General features: G+C 42.7%; 1 protein-coding gene across 4 annotated transcripts in view; it reads right to left on the reverse strand.

The window, feature by feature from the left end:
• Nucleotides 1–25,577, reverse strand: part of PLEKHG1 (pleckstrin homology and RhoGEF domain containing G1) — a 335,313-nt gene that overhangs the window by 129,061 nt on the left and 180,675 nt on the right. Inside the window, exon 2 of one of the 4 annotated variants that reach the window (XM_073557658.1) lies at nucleotides 4,855–5,050. The exons of 2 other annotated variants lie outside the window; for them this stretch is intronic. The gene's annotated coding sequence lies outside the window, so the exon portion shown is untranslated. Of the gene's footprint in view, nucleotides 1–4,854; nucleotides 5,532–25,577 lie in introns of those variants that run through there. One more of the 4 variants, XM_073557657.1, reaches the window with a different exon arrangement.

Consider the following 25,577-nt stretch of genomic DNA (forward strand, 5'->3'; position numbering starts at 1 on the left):
TATATGACATCTTGGCATTTGAAGGGATAAAGTTACGCAAAGAAAATATCCAATGAATCCAGATAATAATCCAGAGTAATGAACCAAACCAGTGTGGAACTTAGTGTTTGCCGCATCGGTTTTTTTGCCTTCCTCTGGATCAACATGTTAGGCTATAGGTTGAAGTAGATGGACTTAAAGTCTCCCTTCAACCTTAAATACTATGTTACAATGTTACCATTCAGCCAACGGGGCATGTTGCACCAACCACAAAACCATACTTTTTTTTTTATATGCATCTTCCCTAGCAAACTGTTCCATTCTGATGAAGGTCCGGATACAGGACTGAAACATTAATGTTAATAATATTCTGTATTGGATTGCATAAATAGTTGCTTCACTTGATCCCTTCGATCGCCAAGTTTTCATATCTTTATCAACATGGATTGAAACCCTCAAGCACCAGTTCATCAACATGGAGGGATGTATATTACACTTATTAACTAAGTTTGTTATGTTTGTTGTAAATTTAAACATAAAAACATGGCTCATCAAAATGTTTCCCCAATATATTGGCACCTTCAGGGGCACATAACTTCCAAACTCTCAGGAGCTGCAAAACCTTTTTAGTCCTTCTATGCCAATGTCATCAGAAAGAGATCTATTCAACAGGCACATTACCCAACACAAGTCTACATGCCTCTGCACTTTTTTACAAGCTGGTAAAACTACAAGTGTGCCAGATAGATGCAATGACATTTATGCTTACAGTCACAGACTCAAAAGAAACAATCTAATGGCTCAAAAACAGTCTTTTCAATATCTGGATAACACTTGGTCATACACCTAGATCCTGTGTTTGTCCAACCCAAAATAATGTAGGCTCATATACCTAGAATAATAAATCCTGACATCCTAAACTTTTGAAACTGTCATAAAATAATAATAATAATAATAATAATCTTTATTTATATAGCGCCAACATATTCCGCAGCGCTTTACAGTTGAACAGTTTCAAACACAACAGTCATAAGTAACAACGTTAACAATACAATAATTAAAGCGAAATAAGACGACCCTGCTTGTGGAGCTTACAATCTACAATGAGGTGGGGGAGATACAAAGCATAGGTTTGTATTTACAATGATGTATTTACAATGACGGTCCAGCCATCTTCAGGGGGTGGGGGTTAGATGGAGATCGTGAATGGGCTACACACACACAAACATAACATGACTTTGATTACTGAATGTGATAGGCCGCTCTGAACAAATGCGTTTTGAGCGAGCGCCTAAAACTATGCAAATTGTGGATGATCCTAATATCTTGGGGTAGAGCATTCCAGAGGATTGGCGCAGCACGGGAGAAGTCTTGGAGTCAGGAGTGGGAGGTACGGATTAGGGCAGAGGTTAGTCGAAAGTCATTTGCAGAGCGCAGCGGTCGGTTAGGCCGATAGACAGAAATGAGGGAGGAGATGTAAGGGGGTGCCACACTGTGGAGAGCTTTGTGGGTGAGAACAAGTACTTTGAATTGTACCCTGTAATGAATTGGCAGCCAGTGTAACGACTGGCGAAGAGCGGACGCGTCTGAGTAACGATTAGCCAGATGGACAACCCTGGCTGCTGCATTAAGGATAGACTGGAGAGGGGAGAGTCGAGTGAGAGGGAGGCCAATTAATAGAGCATTACAGTAGTCCAGGCGGGAGTGGATCAGGGAGACAGTGAGAGTTTTTGTTGTTTCCATGGTGAGAAAAGGGCGGATTCTAGAGATGTTCTTTAGGTGTAAGCGGCATGAGCGGGCAAGAGATTGTATATGGGAGGTGAAGGAGAGATCGGTGTCGAACATAACACCCAGACAGCGTGCCTGCTGTCGGGGTGTTATTATGGTGCCACCCACAGAGAGGGAAATGTCAGATTTAGGGAGGTTAGTAGATGGTGGGAGCAGAAGAAGTTCAGTTTTGGAGAGGTTGAGTTTCAGATAGAGAGCAGACATGATGTTGGAGACTGCAGACAGACAGTCAGTGGCGTTCTGTAGTACAGCGGAGGTAAGGTCAGGGGATGATGTGTACAGTTGTGTGTCATCAGCATAAAGATGGTACTGAAAGCCAAATCTGCTGATGGTCTGTCCAATTGGGGCCGTATAGAGAGAGAAGAGAAGGGGGCCAAGGACTGAGCCCTGAGGTACCCCAACAGTGAGAGGAAGAGGAGATGAAGTGGAGCCAGAAAACAGAACACTGAAGGAGCGGTCGGAAAGATAGGAGGAGAACCAGGAAAGAGCAGTGTCCTTAATGCCTAGTGACTGGAGCCTAGAGAGTAGGAGAGGATGGTCAACAGTGTCGAAAGCTGCAGAAAGGTCGAGAAGAATGAGCAGAGAGTGGTCACCATTACGTTTTGCTGTCAGAAGGTCATTGGTCACTTTGATGAGTGTAGTTTCTGTAGAATGTAGGGGGCGGAAACCGGACTGTGAAGGGTCTAGGAGGGAGTGAATGGAGAGGTAACGGGTAAGGCGTGAGTATATCAGGCGCTCCAAGAGTTTAGAGATGAAGGGGAGATTGGAGACTGGTCTGTAGTTGTTTGTGCAGGATGGGTCGAGGGTGGGTTTCTTTAGTAATGGAGTAATGATAGAGTGTTTGAAGGAGGAGGGGAAAATGCCAGAGGAGAGGGAGAGATTAAAGATTGTAGTTAGGTGAGTTGTGACGACTGGGGAGAGAGACTGGAGGAGATGTGAGGGAATGGGGTCGGTTGTGCATGTAGTCGGACGAGAAGAGGAGAGGAGCCTGGAGACTTCTTCTTCTGTGATGGGATCGAATGTGGAGAGTGAGCCAGGGGGAATGCAGGGAGGGATGGGAGTCACTGAATTTGGTGATTGGGAGCGGATTTCCTGACGGATATTGTCTATTTTCTCTATAAAGTGGGAGGCAAGGTCATCAGCGCAAATGTCTGTGATAGGGGCTTGTGCTTTTGGCCTGAGGAGGGAGTGAAAGGTGTCAAAAAGTTTCTTGGGGTTGTTGGATAGTGAGGAGATCAGGGTGGTGAAGTAGGTCTGTTTGGCGAGGTGAAGGGCAGAGTTATATGTCCTTAACATAAATTTGAAGTGTATGAAGTCTTCTGGTGTGCGTGTTTTCCTCCATAAGCGTTCAGCACACCTAGAGCATCGCTGGAGAAATCGGGTTTGCGATGTGAGCCAGGGCTGTTTCACTCTGTGTTTGGAGGTTCTGAGGGTGAGGGGGGCTACTTGGTCAAGGGTGCTTCTAAGAGTGTCATTGAAGTGATGTACAGCCAGATCAGGACAGGACAAAGAAGAGATTGGGGACAGTGATGAGTGTAGGGAGTCTGAAAGTGTATGAGGGTTAATGGCTTGTAGATTTCTGACTGAATGGTAGGTAGGAGGGTGCTGGGGTGAGCGAGGATTTGCGAGTGTAAAGGAGAGAATGTTGTGGTCAGAGAGGGGAAGCGGTGAGTTATCTATGTAGGAGATTGAGCAGAGCCGGGCGAAAACCAGGTCCAGGGTGTTACCGTCTTTGTGTGTTTCAGAGGTTGAGAGCTGAGAGAGGCCTAGAGAAGTGGTTAGTGATAGAAGCTGGGATGCAGATGTGGAAGTGGGGCTGTTAATGGGGATGTTGAAGTCTCCCAGGATAAGGGTTGGTAGTTCTGAGGACATGAAGTGCGGCAGCCAGGCAGAGAAATGGTCCAGGAAGTGGGTGGGTGAGCCTGGGGGCCGGTATATGACCGCTACTCTGAGGGAGAGGGGACGAAAGAGCCTGATGGTGTGGACTTCAAAAGAAGGGAATGAGAGTGATGGAACTGGGGGGATGACCTGGAAAGTGCATTGTGGGGACAGGAGTATGCCGACTCCACCACCAGGTCTGTTTGTCGGTCTCGGGGAATGGGAGAATTGTAAGCCACCATGGGAAATGGCAGCAGGAGAGACAGTGTCAGAATCCTGAATCCAGGTTTCCGTGAGGGCCAACAGATTCAGAGAGTTTTTCAGAAAGTAATTGTGTAAGAAAGGAAGCTTGTTGCATACAGACCGTGGATTCCAAAGGGCACAATTGAAAGAAGGAGATGAAGGAGTGCAAATAATATTAGTAAGATTATTAAGGTTTCGATGTGAGGTAGGGTAGGGGTTGAGGTTGGGGGATGGTGGACCGGGGTTGGGGGATATGTCCCCTGAAATCAGTAGGAGCAGGAAGATAAAGAGCAAGTAGTTTTTGGAATTGTATGAAGATTTTTTGTGCAGTGTGTTTGGGCAAGATGGGATGAGGTTTTTTAAGAAGGTGAGAAGTGCATGGGAGCTGTACATGGGAGAAGGAAAGAGAGAGGAGCTGATGTATATGAGTTGTGATGGAGGGGGGATTGGTCGGTGAAAGTGGATTGCAAGAGAACATAGGAGGATAGGAATAAAGCACATGGTTAAAAGGGACAGCAGAGTGTGGGTTACCTGACTCCTGTCCTGACTAACTGCCATGTAATAACTGCTGTATCCCGACGCTTATCTTCGTGACGCTTTGCTTCTGTGATGCGTGCACCCCCACATGCGTGCACCCCTAAGAATGGTTCACATTTATAGTCCAGACTGCTGGGTCAGAAGAGATGGATTGTGGGAACTGGTTGAGGATAATTTGGCAGCTGGGCTCAGCACACCAGGGTTGTTGTTTTTTTTTGGGATGATCAAAGACATTCAGCCAGGCAACATCTATTTTAACACCTCCACCAGATAAGATCTACACTGATCCCAGTCATGGAAATGCAACAGTGAGTTTTAAGTACAATGCACCAAATGATTTATAACAATGAATTAGCAGACACATTAAAATATGTTTCTAGATGGTAAAGCAGCAGATGACAGCAGACAGCAAGCAGAGGGAATTTTTACCATTAGAGTCTATTGCAGCAGATGAGACAGCAATCAGAGGTGGGAAGTTGTACCATTTGAATATGTTGTAGAAGACAGCAAGCAGAGGGAATTTTTACCATTAGAGTCTATTGCAGCAGATGAGACAGCAATCAGAGGTGGGAAGTTGTACCATTTGAATATGTTGTAGAAGACAGCAAGCAAAGGGAATTTTTACCTGTATGAAGAGAGAAGATGGATTTTAGTTCTGTGCCATGTAATAACTGCTGTATCCCGACGCTTATCTTCGTGACGCTTTGCTTCTGTGATGCGTGCACCCCCACATGATATATAGAAAATTCCCACTGAATAGGAAATGTTATAGTATTCTATGTTAACTACTGACATGGCTTGAGTCAGCCAGAGTAAGGCTGGTTTCACATTAGCGCTTTTGTGCACAGCGCATCGTGCGCAATAGAAACGCATGCAAAAAACGCATCATGCGTTTTTGCATGCGTTTGCGTTTTTTAGGCGCATTCGTTCTTCATGGGTTAACCCAGTGTCTACACATTTTTACGACAAAAACGCATTTTCATCAAAACTCAGGCGTACGCATTTCCATGCGCACGCCTGTGTTCCCATAGACTGTAATGCTTTTTTTGTCGCATTCCGTGCGCAAGCGTTTTTTGACAAATTTTGGCGCACCCAAAAATGCAACATGTTGCGTCTGGAGTGCAAAGGCGCACACGACTAAAAAACGCATGCGCACAAAAACGCATACGGACGTGTGCAAAAGCAAGACCATGCGCCCCCATGTTAAAGATAGGGGCGCATGACGCATGCGCATGGATGCACCGCAAACTCTGCGCACAAGAACGCTAATGTGTAACCAGCCTAAGAATGACTGATTATAAGAAAATTTTCAATCTGGAAATCTTCATTTTCATGAAACTGTATAATGGTTGGTTGCTGCCAAACTACAGTGTGCAGTCCTACAGCTGAAACCATCGTGACCATCTTGCAAACATGCACAAAATATGGCTGAATCTCCATTTTTTCACAGATGACCTTTAGTGATTATGGTAGCATAAACCCCATAACTTTTTAATGAGATAAAACTTGTCTTTACAAATACTGTTATCTTTTTAACTTTGAACATAAAGGAAAAAACTTCTTAAGGATTTATGAGAACTATAAAACTAATGGCACACTAAATCAATTGATGTGTCTGTAAATTATTACAAGGTTAACAAATCGACCTTCCTCAAAGAGACAAATCATCAGTAACTCGATTATTTAATAACTTATACTGTAAGGGTATAAAAATATCTCAAGAATAAGCCTCACGTCTATGTAGTCTTAATATATACATTGGTTTATAGAATATTCTGGTTGATTTATTTAAAGCGCAGCAGAAACCTAACAGTAGAGTAATAAAGTTAAGTTGGACCCTAATTTACTAATTTTTGTGGTATTTGCCCACATATTGTATATTGGTTGTGGTTGACATGGCGAGACAACCCTTTCAATAATAATGTGACTCCAGATAAAATTGTAACCACAATAATTAGCTGGCAAGTTGGCGCCTGCTTCACACTGCTTTTGCCTATTACTTTGTTGGCATATTTTTCATTCAGTGTTCAGCATTACATTTTGATCACGTGTTCATAATATCTTTCATGGTTCCATGCCAGTTGTGCTACTTTATTAATGATGACAGCCATGAACAAAAGTGTAACGAGGTGAATTTCTTTCATTATTTGCAGCCTCTGTTTTAAAACAGATGCATCAAATATCATTAATAAGATGTGATTTGCCGACGACGTGCACTTGGTAGCACGCAGAAGACTCAATGCCAGCTTACTATACCAATCAGGAAATGTTTCTTTAGATTAGGTGATTATGTCTGAAATCATGCTGAATTTATGATTCCTTGGGTTTGGACTAACACATGACAGATTTAATTAATCCAAACGAGAGCTGGAAGTTATCAAAATCAAGTGCTGAGTTAAGGATTGACATGTGGATAGCAGTAAATGCAACATCACAATTTTTTTTTCTTAAAGAATATTTAATAGTTCAAAAATTAAAGATCTGTGACATATTGGAATCTGATGGGTACCTACACTGTGTGAATTCACACTAGTCTGGATGTGCCAGTCAGTTTTTTGTCTTTTGTATGTTAGCTTACCGAGCACTCCGCACTACAGCAGGTCCCTACTTACCCATAAATGCAGGCATTGCTGACAGAGGTGTCCATATTCACCCAGGAATTCAGACATCAGCCTGAGAGAGGTATTCACACAGTGTAGGTACCCATCAGATTTTGAGGCCACCTTGATGTTGGTTGATGGGCAGATATAATTTGGCCAAGTTATATGCTAAGCGTCTCATATTTTTTCTTAATACTCCATAGCTGTATTGCTGTTCAATTTTCATATATTCTATATTGACATGCTTTAGCATGATAGAGCGCAACCTTATTTTGTGTATTGTATATGGAGGTAGCTCCTCCTGGTATGCACCTATTCACACTTGTCTTTTGCTTTAGCGATCTCGCTAGCGATCTCGCTTAGTGTGATGGGGCCTTTAGACATTAAACAGATAATGTATGAACCATTTGATCTCTGAACCACTGACTTTACAGCAGTGCGTTATCTCCTTTGTGACATTGAAAATTTGTTTATCTTGTGTAATTACTGGTCTTACAATTACACATCAAAACACAGCATATGTGAAATGTACATATTGTAAATTAGTCACCTGGATTGCCATTTCCCATGTTTGCAGATATAGCTTGCTTACAGAAATTAGAGCAGACTTAGTCATTTACAGTATGTTAATATGACTTTGAAGAGCATGCTTTGCTTAAGTTACAGATACAGCAACAAAAACGGATAATCTTTTGATTGTTTACTCAAATGATACATTTTACCATTTACATTAAATACCACTATGTGTATCCATCCTTTCAACAATTGTGTGTTAACCCCTTCATGGCATATGATGTATATTTATGTCACTGCCTTTGAGGCGGGCTCACAAGATGAGCTTGCATCTTTTTCTGCACATGACATCTGAGTTAATCAGTTGCCATGTGCCTTTAACAGCTGCGTGTGGATCAGAGCTCCACCCTTGGCTGTTAACCTGTTAAATCTGCTGTGAATCATTGACAGCAGGATTTAACACGTACCGACCGGAAGCGTGTCATAAATTCTGCCTATCAGTGCCCCCGTCATGTGATTGCGGGGTGCCGATAGGTTGTCAAGACAGCCGGGGGTATGCAGATGACCCCTGTACCTGTCATTACAACACTCCTGTGAACAGCAGCTCGCTGCCGGCTCTCATAGGAGATCATCATTTCTGCTATACATAGCAAGGCTGAAGCACTCCCATGTATAGCACAAGCTATCGGATGATCACAGCTTCAAGTCTCCTAACGGGAGTATTGAAGACCGTAAAAAGGGAAATAAAAGTTTTTATCATCTTAATATATAGAAATCATCATACTGTATGAGACTGTCTACTTACAATTGCTCATTTTGTCTTTCTACCCAGCTAGTTCTTCTGTTCTCCGTTATGATGATTGAAATATATTCAGAGGATAGGAACTTTGATGGGAATGCTTCTTTAAAGCCAGTGTTGTTTTTGTTAGTTTATCATTGCCATTGCTAACTTATGGCAGAAATGTGAATTTTTTTACTGGTTGACTTAAATGAGAAGTGCATCTATGATGAAAACCATAAGCAATAAATGGCTTGTAATTTCGTATACTTTTTTGCAATATTGTTTATGTAGCGCAGTTCATGGAATTATTCACAGGAAATGAATGAACTTAAATGTTCTTGGCATGCTCTGATCCTGCCTCGGTTTCCCCAGTTTGATTGTAGAGTGACATAATGTGACAGCGTGCCACAATGTCTTCCTATGTGGCATCATGATCTGAGTCATGGAGGAAGCCCTGGAGACTTGGAGCGTACGAAGAGAAGGTGCAAAACAGGGAAATCCACAACAATATATTCCATTAATGGAATGCTTGTACAATATATTTTTTCCCACATCACAGCACCATTTGTGAACACGGCCTTTAACAGGCAAAATTAAGACCATAGCTTCATTACCCAATGGCTGCTATACATTACATGGTTACTAACATTAACATCAAACCACCTAAACACACAACAGCTTACCTGTAAGATCACTAGCTGTCTTCTACAGATGGGCTTACTCCCTGACAGTCTTTCCTGGTGATGCAAGAAAATGTAAGATCTCCTTTATATTACACTTGTTCACATGTAGGACTCTGTTTCTGTACAATTTTTTTTCTGCCTTTACAGCCTGTGATTAAATAACTGTACCTTGTAGAAGAACAAGAAAGCAAGGAGTGGCCCATCCGCAGTGTCTAGGTGAAATGACCTATTGTGGCAAGTGAGCAGTACAATGGCAATATTTACAATGCATGAGCTCATTTTTTTACATTATTTAATTATTAATAATTGCTATGTTTATTCATGGATCTTGGTTTATGATTTTTGAGTTTCTGAGTTTTAGAGTTAGCGTGAATGTACATGCCAATGTAGGTTTTCATTCACCCTAGATAGGACCAAAAATATGTGCTGATTAATTTGCTAATACATTTCTATCCTGGTCGTAACTCTATTTTTGTGATATATATACTGTATCTCTAAAACCTCTCAATAGACATAGACTAAAATGATAAATGCCAAGCTGCTTGCATCTGATGCTAACAAGAAGAAACTTGGGAGCTTGCTGTGTATTGTTTTATTATTTTTATTACAGGAGTTGTTCAGAATTTTTTTAAGTAACATAACATCAGTAACACACTAACATGTAAAGTTGCATTTACATTTTCTGATAATTATGAATGAGCGTTCTTAGGGATGCTCATTTGCAAATTATCAGCTTGGCTGCCAACAACAAACAAACGAGCGAAAATCATTGTTTTCATTCTCAGCAGCACATCAATCCATGTCAATAGGACATGTACTGGTGAAAATGATATTCTATGCTCACAAAACGAACATGTCAATGATAGTTCTGTGTGCATGGAAATAGGGTGGCCTGTTGCTGATGCTACTGGGCTATGTAAATGTAGCCTAACAAACTACCGTAAAAAAATAAAAAAAATAACCTTTTTTTCCCCGCAGTGCTCCTTAAGGGGTCCCTACAAGTTTCTATTTACTCACTAATGATATTTAACTACTCTCTAAAGCTGGAGTCACACATATCGTTGTCGGGATCGCTGGTAAGTCGCTATCAACGTGCAGGATCGCTGGTAAGTCGCTATGTGATCGCTGGTGAGCTGTCAAACAGACAGCTTCACCAGCGATCAGCACAGCGATGCGCTCGTTAGCGCTGATGCCATATCCCTGTAAAAAAATAGAATTAAAATAAAAAATATTGTTATTTTCACCTTCCGACGTCCCGCGCAGCCATCCTGCCTCTCTCCACGCTCCGGTCCCAGTAATCCTTTGCGAGAATGACCGCGAGAATATCTCGGTCTCGCGGCAGTGCGACGTTTCGCGGTCATTCATGCAAAAGATCACTGGGACCGGAGCGTGGAGAGAGGCGGGATGGCTGCGCGGGACGTCGGAAGGTGAGAATAACAATATTTTTTAAATTATTTTTTACAGCTGATCGCTGGTCTCCCGCCTGTCACACGCAGCGATGCGTGCTGGCCAGCGGGAGACCAGTGACAAAAAATATGTCCAGAGATTTCTTGCAGCGATCAGCGATACCGGCAGGGGGGCCGGTCGCTGATCGCTGTCACACACAGCGATCTCGCTGGTGAGATCGCTGTTGTGTCACAAAAGTTGTGACTCAGCAGCGATCTCGCTAGCGAGATTGCTATGTGTGACTCCCGCTTAAGGCTAGGTTCACATTAGCGTATTAACATACCGGGGCTCTGCGGAGGGCTGCGTACTTTATCCCTGAAGCTCTGCCCACTTCCGCACGTCTTCCGTTTGGGTCCGCTTACTTTTGCATGCGTCCTGCGTACTTCTCTTTAACATTGGGTACATAGGACACGCGGATGTATGCGGATGCGTTGTTTTGACGACCGCACGGGAACACAACAAGTTGCGCTTTGACCAGATGGCGGGCGCGTCAAAATGACGCATCCGCATACATCCGCATGTCCTGCGTACCCAATGTTTAAGATAGGTACGAAGGATGCATGCAGATGTAGGCGGACCTAAACAGAAGTGCGGAAGTGGGCGGAGCTTCAGGGAAGAAGTATGCAGCCCTCTGCAGAGCACCGGTACGCTAATGTGAAACCAGCCTGAGAGATGCAAAGGTGGTAAAAGTGGTGAACAGGGGAATAATAAAGGTGGTCTAGAGAAGAATATGCATAGCTAAAAATGTGGGAACCTGAAAGATTTGAAGATCTCCATGAAAATTAATATGTGATCATGACTGCACTTTTGTCAGGATCCCCAAATGTATGAGTGTAAGGTGTCTTTAAAAAATTAGAACCGATTTACAGTATGTAGGTCACAAGGAAGTCACTGTAAAATCAGTGCCAAAATCTGCAGACATAAATATCATAAAATTAATAGATTAGAGTTTTAATTGAGTTGGGAAATTTTCTTATCTTTTATTCTATAAAACAAATGGAAAGGCTATTTCATCCATAAATCACATGGGGTATCTCAATGGCGCCACATATTCAAGGTCTATGGGACAATGAAACTTATCTGGGCTAAATGAAGCATAGATTGGTTTGGTGCCATCTACATTTCAGGTAGAATATAGAGCAATTTTTTATTAATTATTTAGCAATTTATTTCTACAGTACCTTAAAATGCATGTATTTCTTCACCTTAGTTATGTCATGTGATCTCATTGTGAGATGCCTGCATGATGAAATTGCATGAACTGTACCACTGAAGTTTTGCACAAATCAAAAACTCATATCACAGTCACTGATGATGATTAGACAGAACCTGTGATTTAATCCCCTGTTACACAATGCGATATTGCTAGCAATATCGCTGTAAAGTCACCGATTTTGTGACGTTACAGCGATATTACTAGCGATATCGCTGCATGTGATACTTACCTCCGACCGGCTCCCCCGCTAGTTATCGCTGATCGCGCGAGAAGCTGCTGGACCATTCCTCGTCGTCCACTTCCTGCGGCGCTTCCTGCTGTGACGACGAGCGACGCGTGGAGCCGGGCGGGAGGACGCAGGATCGCCGCGTCTGACAGGTAAGTAGCGATCCCCGTCCCCAGCGATGTCGCTGGTGAGATCTGCCTGTGTGGCAGCTCACTAGCGACCACCTAGCGATGCACCAGCGATCCTGACCGCGTCATATCGCTGGTCGGGATCGCTGGTGAGTCGCTAGGTGTAACGGTACCCTTAGCTATAATGCAGAAGAGGACAGCTCATCCTCCCTGACTGTATTCTGATAATATAGGAGAATATAGAGGAAAGGATAATCACTGTGTAATTTCAGCAGGCAGAGATAAATTCTTGTAATCAAGATGGGGTTTGAACAAACGCAAAGAGACTGAACTGTAGAGAAAAAAGTACATCATATATAGAAAACAGTCCCACCCACTGTTCCAAAATGTGATAGACAAATACTTGGGGTGCATAAATGGAAGGATTTTCTTAGCTCTACCTAGACTGACATGTTAATTTCAAAGTACAGCTCCAATCATATACCCATTATTGAACGCCATTATACATAATGAGCGTTACATTGAGTCAACTATTATTGGAAAAAGTGTACTGCGTGCATACAAGGCAAGTGTATTAATTCCATTAAATATACATGATACAGGGAAGATGTATATCTTTGTACCGTGTTAGCCAGTAGATAGAAAAATATTCAGGATTGAGAGTCCTCAGTAGTTGATACCTTTTAATGGCTAACTGAAAAGATGGTAACACATTGCAAGCTTTCGAGACTACTCAGGTCTCTTCATCAGGCTAGACTAATACAAAATCTGAAGAGTCACATATTTATGCACAATACAGCCTAGAAAAAATGCAATAGATAAGCCAAGTGACGTGAAGCAGAACTATCAATATGGGAGAGGGAGAAACATAAATATAAACATTGGACCAGTTCATAGATAAGGAGTCCGGATGTTTTATGGTCCTCTGATTGGGGTCTAGTTCTGTGTTGTGATGCCCCCACATGGTTTTAAAAGGAAATTCCTTAATTGATGTAAAAAGACATAAATCCATGCGACACATTCATTCCAGCACTGAGAGTGTCAAAGTTCGTCATAAATTTGTACTCCCAAACTCGTCTCTCTCTCTGAGAATTGAAGTTACCTTTCAATACCAGTAATTTCATATCCACGCTGCTGTGATCAGGGATACAGAAATGTTTTGCCACAGGTAGATCCATTCTTTTTTCTCTTATTGTGTGACGATGAGCATTCATCCTTGTTCTAAGCTTTTGCCCTGTCTCCCCCACATACATACCCCCAGTTGGACATTTAGTACAAATAATTAAGTACACCACATTAGATGTAATGCAGCTGAAAGTACCTGCGATCTTGTAGTCCTGATGTGAGTTGGGGATCTTTATCTTGTCCTTGGTCATTATAAATGGACAGGTTTTACATTTTTTCTGGTTGCAAGGAAAGGTTCCTGCAGTTGTTGTAGAGGACAGGGAGCTTCTGACAATGATGCTTCTTAAATTTGGGGGCTGCCTAAAACACAGCAGTGGGGGGTCTGGAAAAATGGATTTCAATCGGGCATCTTTTTGTAGTAAATGTTGTAATTTTCGTGCAGCTCCCCTTAGCACCTCCAGATTTGGGTTGTAGGTGACTACTAGAGTCACTCGGTTATTTTCTTCTTTAGCTTTGTAATTTAGCAGGTGATTCCTTGACAATCTGGTGGCTCTTGTAATTTGGTTTTCAATTGTTCTTGGATGGTAACCCTGATTCAAAAAGGTCTTTTTGAGGCAACCAAGGTGTTTGTCTCTGTCCATGGGGTTGGAACATATACGATTGTATCTGATGGCTTGGCTATAGATAATAGAGTTCTTTATGTGTTTTGGATGGAAACTGTCCCATTTAAGGTATGTTGGACGGTCGATTGGCTTCTGATACAGGGATGTCTCTATTTCATTGTTTTTTAGCTTAATGATGGTGTCCAAAAAATTAATCTCAGTACTGGAGTAGTTGAGTGTTAAATTGATGGTGGGATGAAATTGATTAAACTGTTCGTGGAACGTCTTTAGCTGTTGCTCAGACTCCGTCCAGATGATTAAAATATCATCAATGAAGCGGTAGTAGGCCAGGGGCCTGATGGGGCATGAGGACAAAAAGTTGCTTTCAAGCTTTGCCATGAAAAGATTTGCATACTGTGGAGCCATTTTACTTCCCATAGCTGTGCCAGTCTCCTGTAGATAGATCCTGTTGTCAAATTCAAAGTAATTGTGGGTGAGGATGAATTTTATAAGTTTCACCACAGCATCAGCATCAGTCCCTGTGTTTTCCATGAAGAATTTGCAGGCATTTAAACCATCTTGGTGTGGAATATTAGAGTACAAAGATTCCACATCCATGGTGGCCAGGATGGTTCCTTCTGGTAGAGGACCTATTGCTGCTAGTTTATTCAATAGGTCAGTTGTGTCCTGAATGTAGCTGGATGTATGCTTCACCAGTGGTTTAAGAATACCCTCTACCCATCCAGATACCTGCTCAGTGAGGGTGCCCACACATGAAATAATTGGTCTTCCTGGATTTCCAGATTTGTGGATTTTGGGAAGCATGTAGAATGTCCCTATTCTTGGAGTCTCTGGTATCAGGTCATCGCCAGCTCTTATGGACTGGTCAGGCAGACAAGAAACCAACTTGTTTAGTTCCTTGTAATAGTCCTGTGTAGGATCCGACTCCAATTTTCTATAGTAGCGTGTGTCCATAAGTTGCCTGTTTGCTTCCTTCATGTAGTCTGACGTATTCATCATGACTATTGCACCTCCCTTGTCAGCAGGTTTAATGATGATTTCTTTGTTGGTTTTTAAAGACTGTATGGCCTTTCTCTCCTGGGCACTGATGTTGGATGCTTGTCTCCTGTTAGTGTCTATGATTGTGGATTTTATCAAATGTCTGAAGGAGTCTATATATTTATCCAAATGAGGGTTGCGTCCAGGTGGAGGTGTCCAGTCTGACCTTTTCCTAGTTGTTACGATCCCTTTTCCTTCGGTCTGAGTGTTTTCTGAATCTTCTGTATCATTGAAATATTCCCTCAGGCGCAGTCTCCTGAAATACTGTTCCATATCACTGCAGAGTTCAGTTTTATCTAGGGCCTTAGTGGGACAAAATGAGAGTCCTCTAGAAAGCACGGCCAGTTCCACTTTGTTGGGTTTATAATCTGAGAGATTGATGACACAGTTAGATGCTTTTGTGTCTGGAATGGACTGGTTGTCCAAGTTGTCAGGTTTTGGATTTGTTTTGTATCTGTTTGTATAGAGTCCTGAATTGAGACGCAGTCTGTGCAGTTTCTTTTCCTTGTTATGAACCAGAAAGGTCCGTAGTTTGTTTTTTTATTAAATATAATTTTATTATTTAATATTTTATTTAATATTAAATATTAAATGTAGTTTAATTTTTTTATTAAATATACAGACACGGCCACATGTCAGAAATATTTTTAGCAGCTTCAGAGAATATAAAACATAGGATTTTGCTGTTATCACACGGAATGAAATAGTAATAAAATGATCTAAAATACAGACTTTGTAAGACAGAATTAATGAATTATGCTTATCTAGGTTTCAGAAAAACTTCTACCTTAATTATAACATTCCTGAAAGATGTAAATGCTTGGATTCTGTGGAAAGGAGGGCATGCCAGTAAATTTATTACATTTACTCAGATTTCTCATCTCCTGTAACAAGTACTTAGAGCAGATCTGGTTTCTAAATATGTTTGAAGAGGTGTAGCTGACTAGAATATTTAACACTTACTGGCCACGCGCCAGGGAAATGCCATAGAGACCATTGTATTCCGCTGTGTCTGCACTCCACAGACAATGCACAGTAGACATATCCACACTTAAATCTGAAGTTTCACTTAGTAAAAATAGTTTCATCCAGAAACATTCAACAAAATATAACTTGATATAAAAGGCCTAACTTTCTACTTCTAATTAGTGTTGAGCATTCCGATACCGCAAGTATCGGGTATCGGCCGATACTTGCTGTATCGGAATTCCGATACCGACTTCCGATATTTTTTCAATATCGGAATTCGGCATCGGAATCGGAAGTTCAGTTGATTGACGGCCTGACGTCATCATGATGCGCGGTGTGTGCGCATCATGATGCGCCGTCATTTCGGGCCTTCCGGGGGTCTCTGCCGGCCTGCCGGGGGGCTGTGCCGGCCTGCCGGGGGGCTGTGTGGACTGCCCGGGGTCTGTACCGGCCTGCCGGGGGGCTGTGCCGGCCTGCCGGTGGTCTGTGCACCCTGTGGGGGTCTGTACCGGCCTGCCGGGGGGCTGTGCCGGCCTGCCGGGGGGCTGTGCTGATGTCCGGGGGTCTGTGCAAGCATCGTCCGATGGGACTACAAGTCCCATCGGGCGATGCCTGCTACCATGACAGTGATTGACACATTAGCCAATGATGGGACAGTAGTAGTCCCATCATCCGGCTAATGTGTTAAATGTTAAAAAAAAAAAAAAAAAATACTACATGCATGCTACATACATACTACATGCATGCTACATATATACTACATACATACTACATACATGCTACATACATACTACATATATACTACATACATACTACATACATGCTACATACATACTGCATGCTACATACATACTACATACATACTACATGCATACTACATATATACTACATACATACTACATACATGCTGCATGCTACATATATACTACATGCTACATACATACTACATGCATGCTACATACATACTACATATATACTACATGCATGCTACATACATACTACATACTACATATATACTACATACATACTACATATATACTACATACATACTGCATGCTACATACATGCTACATACATACTACATACATACTACATACATACTACATGCATGCTACATGCATGCTACATACATACTACATGCATGCTACATACATACCACATACATACTACATGCTACATACATACCACATATATACTACATACATACAATACATTCATACAATACATACATAGACATACAGTACATATAACATAGAGTAACATACTTACCAATACTTGTCACATTGTTCCCCGAAGCCATTGTCTATTCCGGGATAAATATTAACATAACAAACCACAAAAATACTCACCCACGATCCGAAGCAGTCCACGAGTGTGTCCCACGACGATCTTGGGTAGAGAACTGCAGCATCAGATGATGCTGCCGTTCTCTACGGGCTGCAGGAATCCAATGACGGAAGGTAGGTATCCTTCCGCACTGTATTCCTCCGCCACTTAAAAAAAAAAAAGTCCCTAGTCTCACTTTATGCCATTGCTGTGTGGGAAATTCCCACACAGCAATGGCATAAAGTGAGACTAGGGACTTTTTTTTTTTTAAGTGGCGGAGGAATACAGTGCGGAAGGATACCTACCTTCCGTCATTGGATTCCTGCAGCCCGTAGAGAACGGCAGCATCATCTGATGCTGCAGTTCTCTACCCAAGATCGTCGTGGGACACACTCGTGGACTGCTTCGGATCGTGGGTGAGTATTTTTGTGGTTTGTTATGTTAATATTTATCCCGGAATAGACAATGGCTTCGGGGAACAATGTGACAAGTATTGGTAAGTATGTTACTCTATGTTATATGTACTGTATGTCTATGTATGTATTGTATGAATGTATTGTATGTATGTAGTATATATGTGGTATGTATGTAGCATGTAGTATGTATGTGGTATGTATGTAGCATGCATGTAGTATGTATGTAGCATGCATGTAGTATGTATGTAGTATGTATGTAGTATATATGTAGTATGTAGTATGAATGTAGTATATATGTAGTATGTATGTAGCATGTAGTATGTAGCATGCATGTAGTATATATGTAGTATGTATGTAGCATGCATGTAGTATATATGTAGTATGTAGCATGTAGTATGTATGTAGCATGCATGTAGTATGTAGCATGTAGTATGTATGTAGCATGTAGTATGTATGTGGTATGTATGTAGCATGCATGTAGTATGTATGTAGCATGCATGTAGTATGTATGTAGTATGTATGTAGTATGTATGTAGTATATATGTAGTATGTAGTATGAATGTAGTATATATGTAGTATGTATGTAGCATGTAGTATGTAGCATGCATGTAGTATATATGTAGTATGTATGTAGTATGTATGTAGCATGCATGTAGTATATATGTAGTATGTAGCATGTAGTATGTATGTAGCATGCATGTAGTATGTAGCATGTAGTATGTATGTAGCATGCATGTAGTATATATGTAGTATGTATGTAGTATGTATGTAGCATGCATGTAGTATGTATGTAGCATGTAGTATGTAGCATGCATGTAGTATATATGTAGTATGTAGCATGTAGTATGTATGTAGCATGCATGTAGTATATATGTGTTATGTATGTAGCATGTAGCATGCATGTAGTATGTATGTAGTATATATGTGGTATGTATGTAGCATGCAGTATGTATGTAGCATGCATGTAGTATATATGTAGTATGTATGTTGCATGTAGTATTTATGTAGTATGAATGTAGCATGTATGTAGTATGTAGTATGAATGTAGCATGTATGTAGTATGCATGTTGTATGTATGTAGCATGTAATTTTTTTTTTTTTTTTTTTTTTTTTTACATTTAACACATTAGCCGGATGATGGGACTACTACTGTCCCATCATTGGCTAATGTGTCAATCACTGTCATGGTAGCAGGCATCGCCCGATGGGACTTGTAGTCCCATCGGACGATGCCTGCACAGACCCCCGGAGCCTGCACAGACCACCGGCAGGCCGGCACAGCCCCCCGGCAGGCCGGCACAGCCCCCCGGAGCCTGCACAGCCCCCCGGCAGGCCGGCACAGCCCCCCGGCAGGCCGGCACAGCCCCCCGGAGCCTGCACAGCCCCCCGGCAGGCCGGCACAGCCCCCCGGAGCCTGCACAGACCACCGGCAGGCCGGCACAGACCACCGGAGCCTGCACAGACCCCCTGGCAGGCCGGCACAGCCCCCCGAAAGGCCCGTACAGACCCCAGAGAGGCTGTACAAGGGCAGGAAAGGGTTTTTCTTATTCCGATACCGGAAGTCCCATAGACTTGAATGGGACTTCCGGTATCGGAATCGGCGATACCGATACTTTTTTTAAAGATCGGCCGATACCATCCGATACGATACTTTGAAGTATCGGACGGTATCGCTCAACTCTACTTCTAATATAAGTTTTTATTCAACAGGCATGCCATATGTTTTGTGGAGCATTGCTTGTGTTGCTTTTTAGCTTTTGTAGACCTAGAGGTATGAGATTCATCTCCAGTGGAGCCAAGCAAATATTAATATAAAAGTAAATTGGCAAAGTATTTCTACACTAGTAGCGCTGTTGTTGATTAATTTATTGGAGAGTTCAAACATTTTGGCAACTACAACAGTCAGATAACACATCCATTAACACCTTAGGAGATTGTACTATTGTTTTTCATAGACAAAGACACCACTAGTGAGCTTTTACTGCACACTCTTTTGCCATTGAGTTTATTGCATATGCACAGTTTACAGCAAATTCCTAAACTACCCTTAACGGGGTATTCCCATCTCCAAGATCCTATCCCAATATGTAGTAGGTGCAATAATAATATTAGCAAACACCTCAATTAGAAATGTCGTATAGTTCTTTTGATTCGCTACTGTAAAGCCCCCGTCACACATAGCAACGCACCAGCGATCCCGATAACGATATGACCTGGTCAGGATCGCTGGTGTGTCACTACATGATAGCTGGTGAGCTGTCAAACAGGCAGATCTCACCAGTGATCAGGATCAGCGACGACGCGGGTAACAAGCGCATGCGTCGCTTAGTTACCCTCTGTGTACCTTGGATATCAACGTGTTTGCGCTCGGAGCTGGTATCCAAGGTACACAGCGGGTAACTAAGCGACACGCACACTTAGTTACCTGCTGTTTACCTTGGATACCAGCTCCCAGCGTCTGCTTACAGCGCTGGAAGCTCGCTGATCGATGGTCACCCGCTGCCACACACAATGCGTGCTGGCCAGCGGGAGACCAACGATCAAAAAATGGCCCAGGACATTCCTGCACGATTGCTGATACGTGTCACACACAGCGAGATCGCTGGTGAGATTGCTGTTGCGTCACAAAACTTGTGACTCAGCAGCGATGTCGTTAGCTATCTCGCTATGTGTGAAGGGGGCTTTATGTTATTTAGCATTTTATGGTGGTATGTTGTTGGATTTGAATTATATTATATTGACTCCAAGGATGTTGTTCTTGGATACTGCATTTTATTTGAGCACTTTATGGTGAATAAACATGCACTTATCTCTTGAGAATCTATTGATCAAAATTAACAATTATCTGTTTTGTTTGAGATCAGTCATCCAAGATTGTATAAGGAAATCCATAGAAATAAGATCACTGCTTGTGCTTGATCCTACGGGGCCATCTAATACCAATAGTTGGCTTACACTTCAGATAGCAAGGAAGTGCTATAAAACCAATACATACAGCCAAGTGAGCAGAAATCCTCACTATCTGTCATGGTATCTCTTACTAAGGTCAAATTTGGAGATGGAGTGATCATCATCTAGGCTCTAGGTTTCTGGCAACCAAACAAAAATCCCATCCTTATATCCTATGGGTCTCATTAAAGAAAGCCACATAGTATTCTTGTTTTTTAGAATTTGGCTGCTAATGTAAGGATCTATTTAAATTATTTTATGGATCTCAATCTGAAGGAATACAAGAATATCTGAAAATACATAATATTGAAACCATATGAACCAACAACGACTATTGTGACATATACAAATGCACTATTGAGGTGAAATCTAATGTCTCGACTTGAACTACTGAAACTTTATAGGATTGAAAATTGCTGTTTTAAATTTCTAATATTTTTCCTAAGAAAAACCAAATTTAAACAAACTCAATTTGTTATGTGTAGAAGTCAAAAGGTGTCAACAGTTTTGTATCACGAAATGTACACAGTGAATATTGATGCAAGTTTCGCTAGGAAAGAAATCTCTAAGGACTTCCTTGTTGACTTAGTTTCACTGGTGAATTCTGATTAAGAGGTTGCTCAGCTCAACTGCTACAGACAAACAAAGTAGAGCTAATTTTTTCTTGTCATTGTTTGTACATGCTCTACGGAATCAATCAATAATATTTTAACCACCTGCCATAAAACTATCAAATTACAGAGTCTTCTGTAGAATAGATGATGTCAGATCGTCTTGGAGCTGTTTGTTGACTTCTGAGAAGCATATTAGCTCACCGGGATGATAAAGGCCCTTTTACATTTAGCGATGCACCAGCGATCCGACCAGCGATCCGACCCGGTCAGGATCGCTGGTGCATCGCTAAATGATCGCTAGTGAGCTTTCATACAGAAAGACCTCACAGCGATGCAGCAGCGACGCAGCGCACGATACTTACCATTCACACACAGCGATCCAGACGTCCTCCCGCCCGCGTCCAGCGTCGCTCGTCGTCACAGCAGGAAGTCTCAGCAGGAAGCGCCCGACGAGAAATGGAGCCGAACATTCTCGCGCGATCAGCGATAACCAGCGGGGGAGCCGGTCGCTGGTAAGTATCACACATAGCGATATCGCTAGCAATATCGCTATAACGTCACAAAACCAGTGACGTTTTAGCGATATTGCTAGCGATATCGCTTAGTGTAAAACCCCCTTAACTCTTTGTTATCAATCTAAAAAAGTTGGCTGCAGCACAGGCTACACCTGTACATGACTCATAATCACCAATAGGCCATACGTAAGCGGAGTATCCGACAGAAATCAAAGAAGTTATCTAGTTATGTGCGTATATATATATATATATATATATATATATATATATATATAGTAGTTTTCAGCGTAAGTACACTTAAACTGTGAAAGGCAGGATCTGTAAATAAGACAAAAATTACTCATTGCAAGATGTTTAAATAATTAAAATTAAATTGCATTTTATTGCATGAAATAAGTATTTGATCACCTACCAAACCGCAACAACACACTACTCTGTTATGGATTAAAGTCCTGCAGGGTATGCAAGGTCCCCCTGCTCATGCCAGTACATGTCCAAACCCATTTGAAGTTCACCAATGACCATCTGGATGATCCAGAGGAGGCATGGAATTTGATCGTGTTCATATTAGACCAAAGTAGAACTTTTTGGCATCAACTCTATGTGCTGTGTTAGGAGGAAGAAGAAGAAGGAGTACAACCCCAAGAACACCTTCCCAACCATAAATCATGGTGGGGGAAATATCATACTTTGGGGGTGCTTTCTGCAAAGGGGACAGGATGACTATATTGTATTGAAGGGATGATGGATAAGGTCATTTATTGCGAGAGTTTGGCCAACCTCCTTCCCTGAGTAAGAGCATTGAAGATGGGTCGAGGCTGGGTCTTCCATCATGACAATGACCTGAAAAACACAGCCAGGACAACAGGTGGCTCTGTAAGAAGCATTTCAAGGTCCTGTTGTGGCCTAGCCAGTCTCCAAATCTGAACCCAATGGAAAATCATTGGAGGGATCTGATACTCGATGTTGCCCATTGACAGCCTCAAAACCTGAAAGATCTGGTCAACATCTGTATGGAAGTGTGGACAAACATCTGTATGGAAGAGTGCAGTGTGCAAACTTGTTCAAGAACTACAGGAAGCATCTGACTTCTGTCATTGCAAACAAAGGTTTCTGTACCAAATATCAAGTTATGTTTTTCTATTGCATGAAATACTTATTTCATGCAATAAAATGTAAATTAATTATGTAAAAATCACACAATGTGATTTTCTGGATTCTTTCTTTCACAGTTGAAAGTTTACCTATGATAAAAATTACAGACCTGTCCATGTTAGGGACGACGGAACGCACTAAATATTAAATAACAGAAAGTGCGTTCACCGCCCAGGCTCCACAGTGCAGAGGTGTTAAACTGCTGCTATATAATGGCAGACGCACTATATGGCGGTATAGCACACGCGGGTTATACGTCACCCAATGTGCGCTGGCGAGCTCTATTAATCTTACAGAGACACCTAAGGTATAAACATAAATGCCGAGCCTGTTGACCTCACAGGTGTCAGTGGTGTGCACACACGGTATACAGTCACAGGACTAGGCCCAAGACTCAGGATCAATGTCCGTCTAGACCTACCGTGCATGTGGTGTCACTACCGCGGACACCAACAAGTGCTGCTGACTGCAGCGCGGCGACCGACCCAGCCGCCACACGACAATGCCCAAGAGGGGGCGCACTGTCGGACGCTAGTGCTGTAAGATGTGAACTGTGGCCTGTAGCGCTCCACTGACTGGCGCTGACTCTATGACTAAGTCCCTTTCCACACATGTAATATCAAAGGGAGGGGATCTGGCTCAGGAACTGGTGTAGGAAGGAAGAGTTCCTGCAGAACTGGGCCGACTTCTTAGTTGGCTACAGGTTCTACGCTAGGGATGGGCTGCACCTCAATGGGGAGGGTGCAGCTGTGCTGGGGGAGAAAATGGCTAGAAGGTTGGAGGAGTGTTTAGGGACGGGGGGGAGGGTATTCCTTTTATAGGAGGGGAAGACAGTGCAGATAGAGACCAGGGCACAAATAATGACATTGGGAGTGGGGGTGGCATGGGGGGTGGGGTTAGAACAGTTAATAATTTAAGAAAGAATAGAGGTACAGAGAGATACATAAAGTGCATGTATACTAATGCCAGAAGCCTCGCAAACAAAATGGAGGAATTGGAGTTAATGTTGTTGGAACATAATTATGACATGGTGGGGATATCTGAGACATGGCTGAATGAGAGCCATGACTGGGCGATTAATTTACAGGGGTATAGTCAGTTCAGAAATGACCATACAAATAAGCGAGGGGGAGGCATGTGTTTATATGTAAAATCATCCTTAATACCCATCCTTCGTGATAATATATATGAATCTAATGAAAATGTAGAGTCCCTGTGGGTAGAGATAAGGGGAGGGGGGAAAAAATAATAAATTACTGATAGGGGTTTGTTATAAGTCTCCAAAAATAATGGAAGCAACAGAGAATATCCTCATAAAGCAAATAGATGAAGCTGCGACTCAAGGAGAAGTCATTATTATGGGGGACTTCAACTACCCTGAAATCCTGAAATACAATGGGAACCGAAACGTGCAGTTCCAGCAAAGGTAATAGCTTTTTGACTACTATGAGAGACAATTACCTTTCACAACTGGTTCAGGACCCAACAAGAGGGGGGGCACTGCTAGACCTAATATTAACCAACAGGCCAGACCGCATATCAAATATAAGGGTTGAGGGTCACTTGGGTAATAGTGATCACAAATTAATAAGTTTTCATGTATCTGTCATGTCGGACGCTGTTCACACCACAGCATCCGGCAGGCAGAGGTAGTTCCACCTCCAGCCACTATAGCCTTAGTGGCGCCGGTTTGATCTTCAGGCTCTCGGGGGTTAATCCTGCTGGAGACCAGGTTGGAAGGTTAGTCACGCCCATGGTCTTTAAATAGTCATACTGGCATATGGGCGTCGCCGATTATAGCTTGTGTTTCATACCAAGTGGTTCCGGTCTGGAGTGGAGGTGTTCAAGAGAGAGAGATTCATATCTGGTGTCGTATGATCCGTCGTTATCCTTTCTCCTTCCCATATTTGTGTTTAGTTGTGCCCTGTTCACATTACTGTTTATTCCTGTGTGTGTGCGGCGCAGTGCAGTTTAAGTTCTCCCTGTCTGTCATTATTTGTGTGGGAACTTTGGTGGTGTGACTCCTCACTGGGTGGAGGGTGGAGGGTTAAGTGCAGGGCTGAGCAGGAGATAAGGAAAGGTCGGAGGCTCAGGCATTTGCACCTTCAGCAAAAACCCTGGGTTGAGGGTCAGACAGGGTTTCCCCTAGTAAAAGGGACACCACAGGGGCCCCGGGTATTTCAGCTTTAGTTGAACTAAGCCCCCGTGACATTATAATCGGCCCACATTTTTTCAGGAGTCCATGGATCCATTAGATTCCATAACCCGCCAGTTGGCGGCGCTGTCCATACAGGTCTCCGAGTTGAAAGGGGCAGTTCAGCAGCAGGGCCTGGTAGTAGCAAAGGTGCAAACGGCATCTGCAGGTATCGGTGCAGAGCCGAAGTTTCCGCTGCCAGAACGATTTTCAGGCGATCGCAGCAAATTTGTCGTATTTCGGGAGGCCTGCAAATTATACTTCCGCATGCGGCCAATATCCTCAGGTAATGAGGCCCAGCGAGTAGGGCTGGTGTTATCATTACTGAGTGGTGACCCCCAAGCATGGGCATTTTCCTTACCAGCTGACTCTGCTACATTTCATTCGGTCGATAATGTTTTTTCTGCCCTCGGGCTCATTTACGATGACCCTGACCGACTGGCTCTAGCGGAATCTAAAATCCGCGCCCTCCGCCAGGGGGAGCGCTTGGCAGAAGACTATTGTTCGGAATTTCGCCGCTGGGCTGTAGACACACAGTGGAATGACCCAGCACTGCGGAGCCAGTTTATTCATGGGGTATCAGGGAGGGTGAAACAAGCCCTCCTGATGTATGAGACTCCGGCATCATTGGAGTC

This window comes from Dendrobates tinctorius, unplaced genomic scaffold (assembly GCF_039654945.1).
Source record: "Dendrobates tinctorius isolate UK_male_01 unplaced genomic scaffold, ASM3965494v1 ptg000250l, whole genome shotgun sequence".
NCBI lineage: Eukaryota > Metazoa > Chordata > Amphibia > Anura > Dendrobatidae > Dendrobates > Dendrobates tinctorius.